The sequence below is a fragment of the Lepidochelys kempii genome, chromosome 1, assembly GCF_965140285.1.
Source record: "Lepidochelys kempii isolate rLepKem1 chromosome 1, rLepKem1.hap1, whole genome shotgun sequence".
Lineage (NCBI taxonomy): Eukaryota > Metazoa > Chordata > Testudines > Cheloniidae > Lepidochelys > Lepidochelys kempii.
This window is the reverse complement of record NC_136380.1, coordinates 92,137,914-92,158,026: the sequence shown is the minus strand read 5'-3', so window position 1 is coordinate 92,158,026 and position 20,113 is coordinate 92,137,914.

Genomic DNA, 20,113 nt, shown 5'->3' with positions numbered 1-20,113 from the left:
CCAAGTGAAGAATGATATAGAACAAAAAGGTTAAAAATGAACAAATCTGTGAAACTGGTGCAAGATAGAAAGTGATGGCTAACCCCATTCAACCCCATTGTTGCTGTAGAGCTGACAAATGAGAATTAAAGATCCATCTCTCTGTAATCTTTGATTCTGATCCATCAGTTCCACATTGGCAATGGAAATGAATGAAATCGTTCCACCACTTTCTATCTTGTACCAGCTTCACAGATTCATTCATCTATAAGCCCTTTTATTCTGTCCCATTCTTCACCGTGTCTATCCAGAGCATCTTTGGTCTTCCTCTATTTCTAGTTTCTTCCGCTCTGGTATAAACTGCCATGTATGGTATCCTTTCTGGGTCCTTTCTTGACATGTGTCTAAACCACCGCAGTTGTCTTTTGTGATTCTTCTGAAACAGTGTTATGTCTTGCCTTATCCATTTTCTTATCTCTTCATTTTCTTTTATTTTCTGCAGTCTTAAAACTCTCAGTATTTCCCACAGCCAGTATATTTTTATAGCCAGAGTCTTTCATGTGTGGGCTTTCCTGATACTCCAGTATTCTGACCCATACATGAGTTTCAGCATGACAGTTGTCTCATATACATTGACTTTTGTTTTTTAATGACATTTCTTTAGCCTTCCAATTCTTTCAGTGTGTTTTGAATGGAGTAGTGGCTAATCCAATTCTTCTTTTTATGTCCTCTTCACAATTCCCATTCTTCTATCCTCTGAGGTACACAACTTGTTTAGTTGTTTGTCTCCAAATTTGATCTTTACCTCTTTCTCTTGTCTTCCAATTGTCATAATATTTGTCTTCTCCATGCTGATTTTCAATCTGATTTTTCTGCTTACTAAGTGTATTTTGTCACTTATTCTCTGTACATCCTCCATGGTCAATGTTGTGAGTTCAATATTTTCTGCAAATCTAAGGTTATGTACTGTCCTACCACATAACATGAATCTTACCATTTCATCTCTCAATGCTTACAGCCATTACTGCTTCCAGTACCAAGCTGAACAAATCTGGTGATAGTGTGCATCCTTGTCTAACTCCTATGGTAGTTCTGAACCATTCCATCAGCTTCTTGTCCAGTCGCACTGCACTCATTGATTTCCTTAGATCTTTTATACCAACTAGATAAGTTTTTGGAGAATGGCAGACATTGTCATAACTTGCCATAACCTTTTCTGCCAAATGCTAACAAGAGCCTGTTTGAAATCTATAAAGTTGTAACAGGTTTAATTGTGTTCTATGTACGTCTGTGATATCTGTCTTATCACAAATAACTGAGGTATTGTATTTCACCCTGGTCTAAATCTGCCCTGTTCCTCTACAAGTGCCACTTCTACTTTCCTCTCCATTCTGCTCTGCAACATTTTCATGAATGTTTTTTTCCCCTGACACTCAATAAGCTAATACCTCTGCAATTCTTGCACTCACTCTTACCTGCCTTTTCGTGGATTGGCACTACAGCCATTCACTGGGAATTTGCTTTTGATTCCAAATATTATTGAATAGCTTGTGCATTACCTTTACCATGTATTCCTTGCCTGCTTGCAGAAACTCTGTGGTTATGTTTGTCAGATTCTCTTTTTCTGTTGAGAAATTTATTTCTTCTTCTTCTAATAATACCGGCATCTGCTCTGCCTCATTTCTGCTGGGAAGCTTCTCCAGGACCATTTTATCTATTGTATTCTTCACATTGAACAGCTCTTCAAAATATTCTTTCCATTGCTTATTCTTTGCTTGTTTGTCCTCAGTGATTTGTCTGTGCTTGTTTTTCCCTGCCACTATTTTCAACTCATATATCCCACTCAGTCCTCTTATCTTACAATACAACCCCTGTATTGTATTTCATTTTCTCTTCACATTCATACTCTTTCTGCTTCTTTACATTGTTCTCTTGTCCATTTTTTTTCTGTCTGTCTTTACATTCTGTTTTATCTCTCTGATCACCCTGTTGTATTTAGCTCTTAGATTTACATCTTCCTATTTATTCTCCTTCAGCATCTTATGTGTGTTTGTCTCTCAGCTGCAGCACTTCATCAGTTATCCATTTTGGTTTCCTCATTTTGGCCTTTTAGCCCAATACTTGCTCAATTACTCTCATAATCCCATTCTTACACTGTCCCATGTCTCTTCAACCTTCATCTTTTCTTTTACCAGAGACGTGATTTTTTTTTCTGCACAGTTTCTTTGTATTGTTTCCTGAAAACTAGCTCTTTCAATTTGTCCACGTTGTAGATATTAGTTACTGGCTCTTTTTACTGGCTCTCAGCATCAACCTGATTGATGCCAGCATTAACTTATGACCTGATCCAATATCAGCCACAAAAGATCTCCACAACACACTTGATTTCTATCTGTGATCCATAAGTTTAAAGTTGATCATGTTCTTAATTTGTCCATCAGATGATATCAGCTTCCTCTGCTGCTTTCTTAGGGTGACCAGATAGAAATTGTGAAAAATCAGGACGGGGGGTGCGGGACAACAGGTGCTAAAAAAAAAGAAAAAGCCCTGTATATCAGGACCATCCCTATAAAATCGGGACATCTGGTCACCCTATGCTTTCTTTGTTGAAATATTGTGTTCATTATCTTTAGGCTTTTGCTTATCCAGAAATTTAGGATCTTTTCTCTTTTTTTCTTTTTTTCTTTTTTTTCATTTTCCTCACTTAGTATTAATCTGTCTTTTGCTCCAGACCATGAATTCCAGTCCTATCCCACTTTCTCATTAAAATCTCCCATCTCCAATAATATGTCTTGTCTTGAAACTTCTAATATTATTTTCCATAGATCATTATAAAATTTGTCAAATTCTTCTTTCGGCACTGCTGAGGTCAGTGATATACTTGTTCTTTGGAATTGCACTGTATTTTATTCTGAATCTCACCTTCAACATATGAGGAGATATTGGGTTAAATTCCATAAGAGCCTGGCTTGCCTTAGTCTGTAACATCAGTGCAACTTCATCCTGGTGTCCACCATCTTCATTTCAAAATGTCAATACCCTATGTTAATCATGATAGAATTCTCCTTTTCTTTCCCATCTTGTTTTCCTTAGACTGTTACCCTCAATTTTTAGACACCAGTTATGTTAGCTACAATAGCGCTTCCAATTAACAAAAGGGTAACAAGGTTGTGGCCCGCCCTAAAGGCATTGCCAGGGTGTTACCCGGGGACTGGTCTCTGATCAGCAGAGGGCTCCACAAAGCAAGCTGGTCTTGCTAAACCCTGATAGGACACAGATACAGCTTTCTGCTCAAGAATTGACACATACAAGCAGTAATTCTTTGAAAACAGAAGAATTATTTATTTAAAAGAAATAAATTGTGAAAATGTATTTAATAAAGTAAGAACAATACATAGAACAAAGATAATAACATTGCATTTAAATTATCTTATAATTAAAGCAGCACAATGAAATAAATATTTAACACATACAAAGAATACAGCAGCTTCAATGTAACATGTATATAAATATCCCAAATACACAACGGTTTTTAGTCAGTGCTACAGTCTAATCTCGTACATAAAACAATGTAGTTTATGCGGTCTCTAGATACACATGAGAAATCATTATCGCATAACATTCAACATTTAAAAAAACCTTACTTAACATTAACACTTTACATTTAACGCTTAATATCTAACATCCCGTAAGCACTGGCCAAGCAATTGCAGGGCAGGTCCAGGAGATTTTACTCAAAATGCAGGCATCCAACTTTATTTAGAGACAGACCCATATACTTTTAAATACTAGGTAGAAAGATCAGACTTACACTTATACTCAGATTTCCCTCTGACCCGTCTATTGGTCCTTCTGATCTGTCAGTTTGAAGGAGGAAAATGTCAGCGCTAGGAGGTGATGGATATTAAGACTGCACTTCTCACAGCTGTTGTCCCAGGCTGCAGGCATAGTGGCAGTTGATTGTTAGCCATTGCTGTTTAGCAGGGACTGCTGCTAGGAGAGTCATTGCTGTGGTGACCTTAGATTCTGCTGATGCTACTGTTTTCCCAGGTAGCTGCTTTTCAAAGTAGCTGCTTTTCAGGATGTTCTGCTCTTCTTTTCAGGCAGCTTCCGTTCTTATGCAAAGCCTCAAACCAACTACTTTCAGCCTGTTAGCTGAAAGCGTCCTACATCTAACACACTACAGTGTCAGCCTGCTGGCTGTCAGCCTTATATACTGGTTGTTCTCTCAAGGTCAGCTCCTCTTAGCCAATCAGCTTCCAGCTTTTCCAGCTCCTCCCCACGATGTCATACCTATTTTTAGGTAGGAAAGCTCCTCCCTGATGCCATCTTGGTTTCTAGACCTTTCTAAGATCCTCCTTCTGATGCCATCTTGTTTTCTAGAACTTTTCACTACCTAAATTTATCCCTCTCTCTGCCATTTTGGCCAGCCATTTTTGATTTTTAAAATTTAAACTATCATGGTTTTCTACTTAATTAAAGCCCTAATCTTAAAACTAATTACATTTTTATGCAAACCAAAGTGTCCTGATACTGTCATACCTTAATTATGTCAATTTGTAGAAGTGAATTTTACAGTGTTTTTAAACCCCTTCCTTGGTTTTTCTCTAAGCCTTTTTAAGGTGCTGTAAGGTATTTCAGAAAACTCAAAGCAAAATTCTCTCATTACAAGACCAATGATTTCTACTCATATCTATTCAACTCATACATCATTACCACAAGTACTCCAGTCTGGAATAATGTTCTTACATTCCATATTTCCAATAAATGCATTATTGTTTGAGTCCATTGCCCTGTTCTGGCTGATGTTATGTTTATGTTTGTTTCAATCACTTACTTTTCACCACTGTCATGGTTTCTGAGATGTGAACATAACCCTTGTTTCTCCAGGCAATGACCAAGCCAGCATACTTTTCTTACTCTTTCCATTCTTCATTTGTTTTTTATGATCCAATGTTTTCCAAGAATTTGACCATGACTCCTTAGCTTTGTGATTGACCAGTGTAACATAATCCATCTACAACACAGTTCTAAGCTATTCCCTAGCTTGCTGCAGCATTGTTTCCACCAAAGTTATACTTTGAAAGTTGTTTCACCAGCTTTGCCATAGGAGACTTCATGCACTTGAAGAGCCAGACATGCTCTTTCACGAGCAGTTATCACCACTATCCACTTTCCCTAGCTTTAGCATGCCCATCAAAACACAGCCCTAGGATTTGGTGCTGTGGTGCACATACAATTACTTGGATCCACTATTGAGAGTTGATGGGCCAAATCGCACCTGGAGCTGCAGCTAGCGAGAGATGTCAAGAGGAACAAGAAGGGTTTCTTCAGGTATGTTGGCAACAAGAAGAAAGCCAAGGAAAGTGTGGGCCCCTTAATGAATGAGGGAGGCAACCTAGTGACAGAGGATGTGGAAAAAGCTAATGTGCTCAATGCTTTTTTTGCCTCTGTCTTCACGAACAAGGTCAGCTCCCAGACTGCTGCGCTGGGCATCACAACATGGGGAGGAGGTGACCAGCCCTCTGTGGAGAAAGAAGTGGTTAGGGACTATTTAGAAAAGCTGGACGTGCACAAGTCCATGGGGCTGGATGCGCTACATCCGAGAGTGCTAAAGGTGTTGGCAGATGTGATTGCAGAGCCATTGGCCATTATCTTTGAAAACTCATGGCAATCAGGGGAAGTCCCGGAAGACTGGAAAAAGGCTAATGTCGTGCCAATCTTTAAAAAAAGGAAGAATAAGGATCCTGGGAACTACAGGCCAGTCAGCCTCACTTCAGTCCCTGGAAAAATCATGGAGCAGGTCCTCAAAGAATCAATCCTGAAGCACTTACATGAGAGGAAAGTGATCAGGAACAGTCAGCATGGATTCACCAAGGGAAGGTCATGCCTGACTAATCTAATTGCCTTCTATGATGAGATTACTGGTTCTGTGGATGAAGGGAAAGCAGTGGATGTATTGTTTCTTGACTTTAGCAAAGCTTTTGACACGGTCTCCCACAGTATTCTTGCCAGCAAGTTAAAGAAGTATGGGCTGGATGAATGCACTATAAGGTGGGTAGAAAGTTGGCTAGATTGTCGGGCTCAATGGGTAGTGATCAATGGCTCCATGTCTAGCTGGCAGCCGGTGTCAAGTGGAGTGCCCAGGGGTTGGCCCTGGGGCCGATTTTGTTCAATATCTTCATAAATGATTTGGAGGATGGTGTGGATTGCACTCCCAGCAAATTTGTGGATGATACTAAACTGGGAGGAGTGGTAGATACGCTGGAGGGCAGGGATAGGATACAGAGGGACCTAGACAAATTGGAGGATTGGGCCAAAAGAAATCTGATGAGGTTCAATAAGGATAAGTGCAGGGTCCTGCACTTAGGACGGAAGAACCCAATGCACAGCTACAGACTAGGGACCGAATGGCTAGGCAGCAGTTATGCGGAAAAGGACCTAGGGGTGACAGTGGACCAGAAGCTGGATATGAGTCAGCAGTGTGCCCTTGTTGCCAAGAAGGCCAATGGCATTTTGGGATGTATAAGTAGGGGCATAGCGAGCAGATCGAGGGACGTGATCATCCCCCTCTATTTGACATTGGTGAGGCCTCATCTGGAGTACTGTGTTCAGTTTTGGGCCCCACACTACAAGAAGGATGTGGATAAATTGGAGAGAGTCCAGCGAAGGGCAACAAAAATGATTAGGGGTCTGGAACACATGGCTTATGAGGAGAGGCTGAGGGAACTGGGATTGTTTAGTCTGCAGAAGAGAAGAATGAGGGGGGATTTGATAGCTGCTTTCAACTACCTGAGAGGTGGTTCCATAGAGGATGGTTCTAGACTATTCTCAGTGGTAGAAAATGACAGGACAAGGAGTAATGGCCTCAAGTTGCAGTGGGGGAGGTTTAGGTTGGATATTAGGAAAAACTTTTTCACTAGGAGGGTGGTGAAACACTGGAATGCGTTACCTAGGGAGGTGGTAGAATCTCCTTCCTTAGAAGTTTTTAAGGTCAGGCTTGACAAAGCCCTGGCTGAGATGATTTGATTGGGGATTGGTCCTGCTTTGAGCAGGGGGTTGGACTAGATGACCTCCTGAGGTCCCTTCCAACCCTGATATTCTATGATTCTATGATTCTATGATTGAGTCATCAGGACCTTGTGGCTGCAGGTGTCGAATATCTTTCCTGAGCCAAAATATTTCTTAGCAAAACAGGCACATTTCTATTTCAGGGTATGATAATTGATAATGGGGAAATAAAGTATCAACACATAGGCTTTACAGTAGGTGCAGAAAAGTGTAGAAGAAAATTTGGCAGGGAAAGAAAAGTTCCCTTGGTCGGCTTTTGGGGGTCTTAAACAAAAGTAATACCAATATGTGCAGGAACTAAGAAGAGCTATAAAACAACAACAATGCAAAAGTGATTAGGGCAGCATTTTTTTTAAGGGAGAAATAGCATTTTAAATCCATATTTATTATAAGATTTGAAAACGCAATAGGGCTGCTTCAATTAATCATAGTGAATAGTTTTTCTGAATTACCCAATTTTTTTTTTCTGGTATACATTGTCACATTATACAACCAGCTTTCTGTGCAGTCTAGTACTAACTGGCAGATAATGGATTCAGTTAATATTGTTTTTGTGTATTATAGGAAATGTCTGGCTGAGGAAACCAGGCCATAGGAAGAATGGGAAATATGAGGAACCAAACTAAAACTCTCTCTTGAGAAACCACAACAGCATTTGCAAACCTAATATTTAGACACTCTTTGTGCAAAACATTAGTTGCAAACTGAATTCTTTACTGAAAAACAATTAATTCCTTCAGAAAATTTTTGACGAGTTCCAGTTGGAGTCATTGTCCTGCCTTCTCCCTTCTGCTTTTGGATTGGCTAGCATATATAAATTATTAAATACACATATTATTAAGCACTAATATAGCAATCATATAGCCCAGTTTGGCCTTTAACTTTGTTATAATCTTATTCACTTATGCTAAGTATCCCATAATACCTTGCATTAACTGAGGCAAGTTTTGGCTTAAGTGGATAGAAAAACTAGCAGTATCAGGACATGTAATTGTTTCCTCAAAGCAACAGAAAAGGAGTTACCTTCACAAACCTATTTATCCTGATACAGGCCTAGGAGGAGTTTTCATGCCCCTTAGTTCCTGGCACGCATTGGTTCAGAACAAAGATAAAGCGAACACTATAGTACCAGAAACAAACAAGGTAGCAAGCTAATTAATTAAATCCAGTTTCAGGTATTGTATATAATACCATATACTGGTAAACAAATAGGGTATACAAAGCTGACTTTAGGGATGTAACTTCAGGGAATGTGTAAGGTGAATGTAACACCATTGCATAGGACTGCTCTTCAGAGATTGGTATCGTATAGAACCTTTTACCATATTAATAAGCCTGACTGGCATTGGTTATTTGATCTCTTGAGCATATTTCATAATGAAACCAAGTATGGTCAAGTGATTGATTATACAATTTATCAATACTATTGTTCACACCGATGCAGGAATCACTCAAAATCAGTCCTTAATAAAACATTTTCCCATTGATACTTAATGTACTCTAGCACACTCAGCTGAGGGACAGTATATGCATCAATGCATATATTCAAAGCAGTGGAATCAAGAACACTTTGGTTCCCTTTACTTTTCTGGTATTTTATCTAAAAATGTGAAGTTACATTCAGACAGAATTCATTGTGTTTGATTTCTTTGTCATGTTTTTTCCGCTTGTACAAATAACCCTTTCCTGACAGGTTTCAGAGTAACAGCCGTGTTAGTCTGTATTCGCAAAAAGAAAAGGAGTACTTGTGGCACGTTAGAGACTAACCAATTTATTTGAGCATAAGCTTTCGTGAGCTACAGCTCACTTCATCAGATGCATACCGTGGAAAGTGTAGAAGATCTTTTTATATCACACAAAGCATGAAAAAATACCTCCTCCCACCCCACTCTCCTGCTGGTAATAGCTTATCTAAAGTGATCACCCTCCTTACAATGTGTATAATAATCAAGTTGGGCCATTTCCAGCACAAATCCAGGTTTTCTCACCCCCCCCCCCACAAACCCACTCTCCTGCTGGTAATAGCTTATCTAAAGTGACCATTTTCCTTACAATGTGTATGATTATCATTTCCAGCACAAATCCAGGGTTTAACAAGAACGTCTGAGGAGGAGGGGGGGGAGTAGGAAAAAACAAGGGGAAATAGGTTACCTTGCATAATGACTTAGCCATTCCCAGTCTCTATTCAAGCCTAAGTTAATTGTATCCAATTTGCAAATGAATTCCAGTTCAACAGTTTCTCGCTGGAGTCCGGATTTGAAGTTTTTTTGTTGTAATATAGCAACTTTCATGTCTGTAATCGCATGACCAGAGAGATTGAAGTGTTCTCCGACTGGTTTATGAATGTTATAATTCTTGACATCTGATTTGTGTCCATTTATTCTTTTACGTAGAGACTGTGCAGTTTGACCAATGTACATGGCAGAGGGGCATTGCTGGCACATGATGGCATATATCACATTGGTGGATGTGCAGGTGAACGAGCATCTGATAGTGTGGCTGATGTTATTAGGCCCTGTGATGGTGTCCCCTGAATAGATATGTGGGCACAGTTGGCAACGGGCTTTGTTGCAAGGATAGGTTCCTGGGTTAGTGGTTCTGTTGTGTGGTATGTGGTTGCTGGTGACTATTTGCTTCAGGTTGCAGGGCTGTCTGTAGGCAAGGACTGGCCTGTCTCCCAAGATTTGTGAGAGTGTTGGGTCATCCTTCAGGATAGGTTGTAGATCCTTAATAATGCGTTGGAGGGGTTTTAGTTGGGGGCTGAAGGTGACGGCTAGTGGCATTCTGTTATTTTCTTTGTTAGGCCTGTCCTGTAGTAGGTGACTTCTGAGAACTCTTCTGGCTCTATCAATCTGTTTCTTCACTTCCACAGGTGGGTATTGTAGTTGTAAGAATTCTTGATAGAGATCTTGTAGGTGTTTGTCTCTGTCTGAGGGGTTGGAGCAAATGCGATTGTATCATAGAGCTTGGCTGTAGACAATGGATCGTGTGGTGTGGTCAGGGTTAAAGCTGCAGGCATGTAGGTAGGAATAGCAGTCAGTAGGTTTCCGGTATAGGGTGGTGTTTATGTGACCGTCATTTATTAGCACTGTAGTGTCCAGGAAGTGGATCTCTTGTGTGGACTGGACATGCTCAAATAAACTGGTTAGTCTCTAAGGTGCCACACATACTCCTTTCCTTTCCTGACAGTCTATCACCGATACAGTGTTTCAGTAAGAAAATTATTTGTGATTCCATTGATATTGCTTTATTTTGATTAAAAAAACAAATGAAAATGAGGTTTCTTAAAGAGAAACTGAGGTGTTTGGAGAGTTGTCACAAAATTCTGATAAACTTAATATTAAAGATGTGTTACCTTGTAATTTTGCAGGATATCACAAACTAAGCAGGGCTGAATTGGATCAGTACTTATGTAGTTGACCGCCAAAGAACACATAATTGCTACAGAAAGTGGTTTTGCTGAATTAGGTAGTTAGAAGGGAACCTGTAATCCAGCATGATATTAAGGAGCACTGCCAGAAATCTGAACTTTCAGATGCATATAAAGCTGAAGACATGTCTACTATTCAATTAAAACCCTGTGACTGGTCTGTTGCGGCTGACTTGGGCTCATGGGACGTAGGTTGCAAGGCTGTTTAATTGTAGTGTAGCCATTCAGGCTCAGGCTGCAGCCTGACCTCTGGGACCATCCCACCTTACATGGTCCTATAGCCTGGGTTGTAGCCTGAGCCCAATGATCTATACTGCAGTTAAACACCCCTTAGCTCATGAGCCTGAGTCAGCTGACACAGGCAAGCCACAGTGTAGACATACCCTGAGAGTCTTATTATGTGATAAGAAAAGGTCCAGTTTTTTACAGAAATGGATGTTGTCCAGATTCCTTACTGGATGATTATTTTCTGCCTAGCTACATCCCCCTTCTGCAGATTTAAATTGTTAGGGTATTCTCAACTTCCTGTTCTAAACTGTGTGTAGTGTTGCTGTGCACCATTAAACAGCTGCCCCATTTCAGAAGTGGATTAGGATTCTCTGCTTAGACTGTGTAGTACTGTGTTTTTCTTTTTTTCTTTTTTTAGATTTTAAAGCACTTGGAATATTCCAGAATGTACATTTCTATGAAAATATAATATATCTGAGATAGAAGTTATCACTTATAATATTTATGTACTTTGCAAGGTGCTGCGACCTTAGTTAATGTTTAGAAAACACTATATAGACAAGAGAATTTAAAAGTTGCTTATTTGATTCACTCTCATATGTAGGTGGAGGGTGTGGGGAGAAAGAGTCACAGATAAGTCCTTTTTGCATTTGTTCTCACAGGGAGAAGTCCATTTACCTTTGCCATTTGGACAAACCCTCATTCTGAATAAAAAAATATGATTTTCTCCTTCCTGTATCCTCAATTTCTCAGACTTTTTTACTGAGATGCATGCTTAATGAAGCACAGGAGATCACAGAACATATTCTATTTTGATTTGGTGGGTTTTTTTTGTACACTTTCCATTTTATTGCCATGATCCCATGCTTTCTTACCCAGGGAGGACATAGGGCATATGAGCCAATTCAATTTTTTCTCCTTTTTCAGTACTACAGACCTAGTATACTGGTGTCAAACAGAAGGGGAAACAATACATATACGAGAGATGGAAAAATCTAGATGGAACGTCAGCAACCTCAGCCTCATAGTGATATTCAGTTCTCATTGCTGTTACATGGAAGGCAGCATGTTCACTGTCAAAGGTGTAAAAACACTAACATTTATGACCCTACATCTGGTGAAGAAGTACATTAAATATTATTTTGCCTGAGCAATCATAAAATGACACGAAGAGAACTATTATAAGATTAACTTTATTTACATAGCTCTAGCTCTGACATATTGGTCTACATTGCCAGAATGTACATGGTTTTTTTTCCTATTGTCTTGACATCATCATGTTATCTCCATAGGCATATTTTGACATTTTAATGTCATCTCCATCAGCCATCATCTTGACTAATTAAATGTTATCAACACAAATTTGCACTGACATTATTTTGCTTTTTTTTTATATCAGAACATTGTCACAGAAGAATTATGTTCTCTGTGTCTTAAAAACTTTTTGAGAGAGGAGGAGATGGGCAGAAATTGATACAAAAGAAAGACCACAATTTCTTGCTGTAGTACAGATTTGTAGGAAACCTGTGGCTGCTGAATCTAATCCTTGAATTTGATCCTGCACTAGATAAGTTTAGTTTTATCTTTTTGAATTTTGCGGTCTGGCTGGCTGTGTGTGTGTGTGTATGTATACTCAATAGCTCAGTGGTTAGGACACTCACCTGGGATGGGGGAGACCTGTTTTAATAATCCTCACTGTACCTGATTTGGATCAGTGACATAAGTTAAGGTCTCCCATATGAGTGCTATTCTGGGGTGGGAAGAGGTCTTGGGAGAAAGGTGTTCCACTTTGTTTACATATTCTTTGAGCCAGAGAGAGAAAGGGAATGATTGACTCGATGGCCTACTGGTTCAGGCACTTTTCTGGGGTGTGGGATGCACAAGCTCAAGTCCCTGTTCTAATGGATATTTAATTATTTATACAATGTACAATAGGAAAGCTTCAGTTAGACAGACCCTATAGCCTAATTGTTAAGGCTCTTACCTGCAGTAGGGGAGACCCAAGTTCAAGTCCCTGCTTTAAATCAGGCAAAGGGGGGATTTGAGATAAGATCTCCCACAGCTCAGGAGAGTGCTCTGGGCTATTGGTTCTAATGTAGGAGGAGTCTGACTTTCTAGATTTTCTGTAAGAAAGGGTTGACCTGGCATAGGCACTTAGCTCCAGAAGTAAGTTCTTGGATGTGAATCCCAAACGCAGACAGGTGCTTCCTCCCTGGGCCATAGTTAGGCACCTATCTACTTTTGAGGACCTCTCATTAGCATTTCCTATTGGCTATCTTATGTGGCTCCCTGCTCAGATTGCTGGCTTCTGTGAATCCCTTTCTTGGGCACTGGAGTGATGATGGGAGCCAAACAAGATAATGGTGCATGTATTTATCTGCTACTGTGTCCAGAAATCTACTTGTAGTATGATGAGTACAACTACAGAAAGAGCGACCTAATCTGGTGTTACACCTGGTGCTCAGGAATTCATGCTGATGGCGAGGCTGCTGCTTGACAAGCTCAGGCCTCTCAGCATGTAATCCTGGCTTCTATGCATGCTCAATAAAGATCTCTGTCTGACTGCTCTGCCTGCCTGCCTGCTGTATCTCTTATTGAGAAAACACCCTCCTGCTTTGTGTTTGGTGTTTTGCCTAGTCACTCTGTATGAGATAATGACCTCACCATGTTGTAACACGATATAACAGGTGGCCAGCTGCCTCAGACAAGCCCTTGTAAAGGTTGTTTGTCTGAATTGGCAAGTTGTAGCTAATTGGATAAAATGTATTATTTGGTCACAAGGGTTTGATGGCAAATTCCCTTTAAAAGGAACTGGCTCCCATCCAGTCCAGACCAGTAAAGAGAGAGTTGTTAGTCTGAGAGAAACTGAGATAAATGTCTCCCAAAGCAGGACAATATCAACGAAGATGAAAAGAGGACTCCTGGGGAAAATGATGTCCAACCCAACCTTGATATCTTTTGCAGGACCTTTCCTTGCAATGTCAGAATGCCAAGGTCTGAAGAGATAGAAATCAGTTCTGTGTAAAAATGGGGGAAAGCAGGAAGTACAGCAGTAGTATTTATGTAAATAAATTTAGGAGGGATTTTGCATGTTAAAGATGTTGTTTTCTGAGGGTCTTATTTTCAAATTGTGCATTTTGTGCACTATGAGAACTCAAAAGGAACTATGCAGTATGGATAGCAAAACAACTCACATAGACTTAGAGGATTTGAAATCTGGATCTGTATTTTGCATGCATGGCCCATGTGTATTTTATACACCTATTTTCCACTTGCATGTATGAATCTAGTCTGGAGTATTTTGTCCTATACCTAACCCAGTCAGTCACCCAAAGTCTTTTAACTCCTATGCAGTCTTTGCCATCCAGAAGAAAATATCTCTCATCAAATGAAAGAACATAACTTTTACATTTACGTTTTTTGTAACACATAACACGTGTTACAACTACAGTGCTTTGATAGATATTCTTAGATATTCTTGTGGACTTTTATTTCTTCTAAAGACTGTATGTCCACTAAAACTAAGAAATAGTGAACATAAAAATGCCATTAGAACTTATACACCAGGTTTTCCTTTTGCACCATGTTTTACAGATAATTCCCATAATACTAACTACAGGGCTATTTTTTTTTCTTTTCTTTTTTTTAATTAATGGGTTTTGTCATGTTATAAGAGAGAAAATGCAGAAAAAATGTCCTTAAATGTACTTGATACTCTGAGTGCTAAGGGAATAAGGCATTACAAAGCAGAACATCGTAGGGCCTTATTTTAAGATGACCAGAAAATCCACACTTGATCAATAAAGCTGAGTTAGGCACCTTGGCTCCTTGTAGAATGAATGGGAAGAGATAGGCACGTATAAATGTGACCCTAGCCACCTAAGCTAGCCAAGGGGAGATGCTTACCAGAGGGGGTGTGCTAAACCCTGCCTCTCTTTTGGAGGTAGACACCTAAGTCCAGGCTGTAGGGCAGTGCCTATCTCTGCTTAGCGAGCCATGAATAGGAAGCTTGATGGCTTGAGTCACATGGCTTAGGCACCTAATCTGTTTCTCATGGGAATGTGTTGTTAGGTGCCTGCCTCAATCCATACAAAACAGAAGGGGTCCGAGGGAGGAGGATGGTGATGATGCACCCCTTATAATGTTTATCCCAGTGGTTAGAGCACTCACCTGGGATGTGGGAGATCCAGGTTTAACTCCCCTCTCTCTACCACAAGGGGAGAAAAAGACTTGAACAAGGGTCCCCCACATGTCAGGAGAGTTCTCTAACTGCTGAGCAACAAGATATTCTGAATGGGGGTGGGGAAGGCAGGGGGATCCCCAAGTCTCTCTTGTTGAAGCTGTTACACTGTGGGTAAATGATGAAAGAATTATTGGAGCAGGGGGTCTGGACCCTGAAGCTCCCATTTCCCAGGTGGGTGCCCTAATAACTGGACTGCAGAGTCACCCTCAATTTCCCTCACACTCTGGCCCAGTTTATTCATAGTGGAGCAAAAACTGGGATTTACATAAAAGAGGGACGTAGGCACCTTTGTGGATCCTACCCTAAGTAATTAGCTGACCCTCATGACTTCCTTATGAGTTTTGCAGTATCCTTTATTTCCTTTCAAAGAATCTAAGAAGATTAGGGTTGGAAGAGGCCTCAGGAGGTCATCTAGTCCAACACCCTGCTCAAAACAGGACCAACCCCAGCTAAATCATCCCAGCCAGGGCTTTGTCAAGCTGGGCCTTAAAAACCTCTTAGGGTGGTAGATTCCACCACCTCCCTCGGTAACCTATTCCAGTGCTTCACCACCCTCCTAGTGAAATAGTTTTCCTTAATATCCAACCTAGACCTCCCCCACTGCAACTTGAGACCTTTACTCCTTGTTCTGTCATCTGCCACCTCTGAAAACGGGCGAGCACCATCCTCTTTGGAACCCCCCTTCCAGTAGTTGAAGGCTGCTATCAAATTCCCCCTCACTCATCTCTTCTGCAGACTAAATAAGCACATTTCTGTCAGCCTCTCCTCATAAGTCAGGTGTCCCAGCCCCCTAATCATTGTTGTTTCTGTAGTGGGGGGCCCAAAACTTTACCTCTGTACTTATTGAATATGGTGTTTTACTACTGTTACCTCCATTTCCACTCTTCCAGGTGTTTCAGTTAAACATTAACATTTAACAAGATTGATGACTTCTATAGTTGATAAAAATATTGTTCCAAATTAAAAATCATACCCAGCCATCACAAAGATCAGGTGATCAAAAGAACCAGATATTAGTTTAGCATTTCCATATTTGTTGTGAGGTATCAAATTATTATCAGGTGTAATTCCAGTCTGACCTGTTATGACACTGTTTTGGCTCTGAGCCAAAATAATATTAGAGGGTTGGGAAGTAGGATCCTCTGGAGTCCTTATGTCTGTACTGAGGAGGAGCATGCTAAGGAGCAGCTGCGGCTTCATCTGTTCTATGGGTATAAGCTGTGCTCTTCACAATCTGACTGGGCAGCTCTTGCCAAGTGTACAGCAAACTAGAGCAATGGCATTCCTCTTCCCCATTTTGTTCCAACATTTCTGGTAGTGCTAGCCAGCATCGTGCGTTGCTCTTAGCACTTCCTGCAGTGCTCTCCATCTTCCCTTTAGCTTTTCTAGAACTTTAGCAACCCAATGATATCTACGAGGGTGTGAGGGGTTCTCTGCTCTCTCTAGCCCACATGTGCAGAGCAGCTCTAATGTACTCTAAAGTGTAAAAAGAAAACGAGTTTCTTTTAGTGAGATTTGGAAATATAAAGAAAATGGCAATGTTCTAGTCAGATGCTATAGAGTGTTTTCAAGATGTTTTCAGTATATTTAATCCAGATGTTAACATTTTAAATATTTTAGAAGAAAATCCATTAAATGGACATGAAAGAAAACTTTGGGGAGTAACATTTTCACTAGTGAGGATCTGCATAATGTGCCATTGAACGAAGGGATATGTGCCTTCAATGTTAGAATGGGTGAAAGGTAAGAATGCATGTATGCTGTAGGAATGTATTATTAATGAACCCAGCGGTCATTCAGCCACATTAAGAACATGTCACAATTGTGAAAACACAAAAAAGTTTGTTTTATATATTTTTAATTCAAATACATGTTTTTAATATTTGTATTTGTGTGTCTCTGTCTGTGACTCTGTGTGTAAATGCAGGCATGTGTTAAACTTCCTGAAAAGGTTAAACTGGGGGAACAAAATTAGAGGAAACAAGACTATAGAAAACTTTAGGAAAAACTTAAACTGGACATTGACTTAATCATAATGGTCATAAATTTTGTCCTTTGTTACCACTGACTCACATTACAAGAGAACACCTATAAAATACAGTAAAATAGCCCAGAAGAAAAGAGTGGTCTAGGTAATTATCATAGTAACAACTGTGCTTCTGAAATTCATTTTTAAAGATTATGTCCGCCTTGAAAAATACTAACAAGGATATTGACTACTTATCTTCCTTCATTCTGCTTATCATTCAGTAGTACAATCTTATGTCATAAGAAATAAATAAGGTAAAGCAAAAGCAGAAAGAATAATTTTATATCTAAAATCTGTTTTTACTGCTACATAGTCATGACTAAAAGGCACAGTTTAAAAATCAGGTCTGGGTCTATTACAAGCATATTGCATAATGCACTAGACCCAGATTTACATCTACTATTTCCAAGAAGACAAAGTTATATTTACATGTTACTATTTCAGTTGGAGTCATTGGGTGCAAACAGAATTCTAACTAGAATGGATTGTTAAATAGAAGAAAAGGAGTACTTGCCGCACCTTAGAGACTAACCAATTTATTTGAGCATAAGCTTTCATGAGCTACAGTTACAGTTGAGCTTATGCTCAAATAAATTGGTTAGTCTCTAAGGTGCGGCAAGTACTCCTTTTCTTGTTTGCGGATACAGACTAACAGGGCTGCTACTCTGAAACTAGTTAAATAGAGTTGCAGATACTTATATCTTCCACATTCTACAACAGGTTTTACAAATCCAAACCCAGGAGTAGCATGCATAAGGACTGGTGTAGATGAAGGTCTCAATTTGTATCAACAATCATAATATGGAGGAGCAACAGTCTTTGTATTTTTAATTCATAAGTGCACATAGTGCCTTACAAACTTGTAGAAAGGCTAAGTACTTGCCTTAAGGAGATTGCATTCTAACTCCAGACAAATACAATATATATGAGAAGAGATCAAAATCAAATTAGGAGCTAATTGCATTGGAGTAGAAAGATGGACCAGAGTAGTGAGTTTTAAGGAAGGAATAAATGTCACTTGGAAAAAGGAGCAGTTCTGAACATTGTGTGGGACAGAACATGAAAAATCGTCCAAAATTGAGAATGAGATTAATACAGCAGTTAGGAGACTGGACTGGGAAGAGCATAGGAAGTAGGGACAGAGGAATAGGGGAAAATAGAAGACCCTGAAGGTGAGGAGGGAAAGCCTGAAGTTACTGCTGTCAGAAGTGAGTTGATACTGATGAAGCTGAGGAAGGTGAAGATGACACCCCACAGTGACCTTTTAGATGATTGGAGAGATAGAAGATGATATAAGCATGAAAGGAGATATTTTTTTTATGAATTTGCCAAGGTCCCAGTACAATTTTAAAGCTGAAATCTAACAAACTAGATTTGACAGTTTGATAAGTGTTATGGACAATATTACAATGCAATTTGGTAGGATAACACCTTTTCATTAACTCCAGGGAAAGTTAGCTTACTAATGTTAATGCTGGGTTCTTTTCAGGTCAACGTTTAACTTGAAAAGTATTACTCAAATCAGAATACTTAATTATTCTTAACCAATCAACAATTTATTAATTCACCCAGAACTACACTAGTTTACAATCAACAGTTCCTTAATCAGGTCCAGACACAACTAGTGTTCTAAGTGTGTACTGCACATATAAATACAGTCTTGCAAGCAATTGTCAGAAACTAGGAATGAGGCTCAACAGTTGCATGAAGGAATAATGCAAATCACCAACATTTCTGATTACATATACTTATGATCATCTTATCTCAATTCTTTAGTACCTAAAACATGAATCACAGTTTAAAGGATGAACTTGTCTCTAAAGCACTTTTTTAAGAGTGTGGTCCCTAATATTTGAATGTTTAGAATATCAAAAGCAATTGCTTAAAGTTATTGTTGTAAATCTCTCTTTGGTCAGTTTGCTTAGATTTATAAAGGAGAGCATGCATTAGTTAAAATCTAAAATGTATTACTTGATGTCTCACTACTGTAGACTTATTAAATAAAGCCTTCATTTATTTATGTTAAAAAACAGAAGGGGAAATACATTCTTTGAAATGAAATCTCACCACTTCTTATCCTCTTACCCCTAGGATGTGGGGAGAGTCCAGGATCAGTGCTGGTCTGTAAATCCATTGCACTGGAGATTCTGCAGCTTTTTTGTGGGTTCAGTCAACTCTGAGGTCTTACACTGTGAAATCATTTTAATGAATATCCTAATTTCAGGTTTACTGGAGGGAGCCATCCTCTGATTTCTATTAGGCATGTGTTCTCAAATTTCAGCTCTCTGTTTCTCTGCTGTTTCCATTGGTAACCAGTAAATTGTGATGGTGTATAACAAATTTCTTCAGTCTTTTTCTTATTGGAGGCTTTTTATGTTTGTTTTATTTGTTTTAAGGATTGTATTTCAATATTAGCCCATATTATTAACTAGAATTTCCTCCTTCTTAAGTAGTTTCTTTTAATAATGCAAAGTTATATGCTAGTTTATATTTTTCAACATTCCTTCTTTCTTGTGCCATACAATTCCTATTATTTTTGGAGTGCCACAAGCTTTACAATGAAAATCAACACACTCTCATATAATTTGTTTCAAATTTGATGGACATACCTCTACAGTATTTTATTATACATAAGTATTTTGTTTCATTTAGGGAATGCAACAGAACAAGAGACACTATCCACATATAGAAAGATGTAGATCTGAGTCACATGGCAAGAAAATTTGTAGTTTCTAATTTGGGTGATAGACACATTGACAAGGGGAAACAGTTTTCCCATGTATATTTGATCTAGTTTGGGCAATTTATTTCTTCCCCGCTATCTCTTGATCCACTCTTAATGTGTTTAGGCCACTTTGTATAGGAAAACAGGGTATTACCTTTGTTTGGCAACTGGAGTTCTTTTTAGATATGTTGGGAGGGAGAAAGAGGTTTGTCCACATACAGATTATGAATGATTCTTGCCTACCTGATTAACAATAATCTCATGTACCCATTTTAGTTTCTATTCTTGGGGAGTGGAACTCCAAATCTTGGCTGATATGTGTGTCATTAGACAAAGTGTCTCACATGATATGAACCATTTTCTTATGGTCTTTACTTCTATTGATCATTCATGGCATATCTCCTCTCT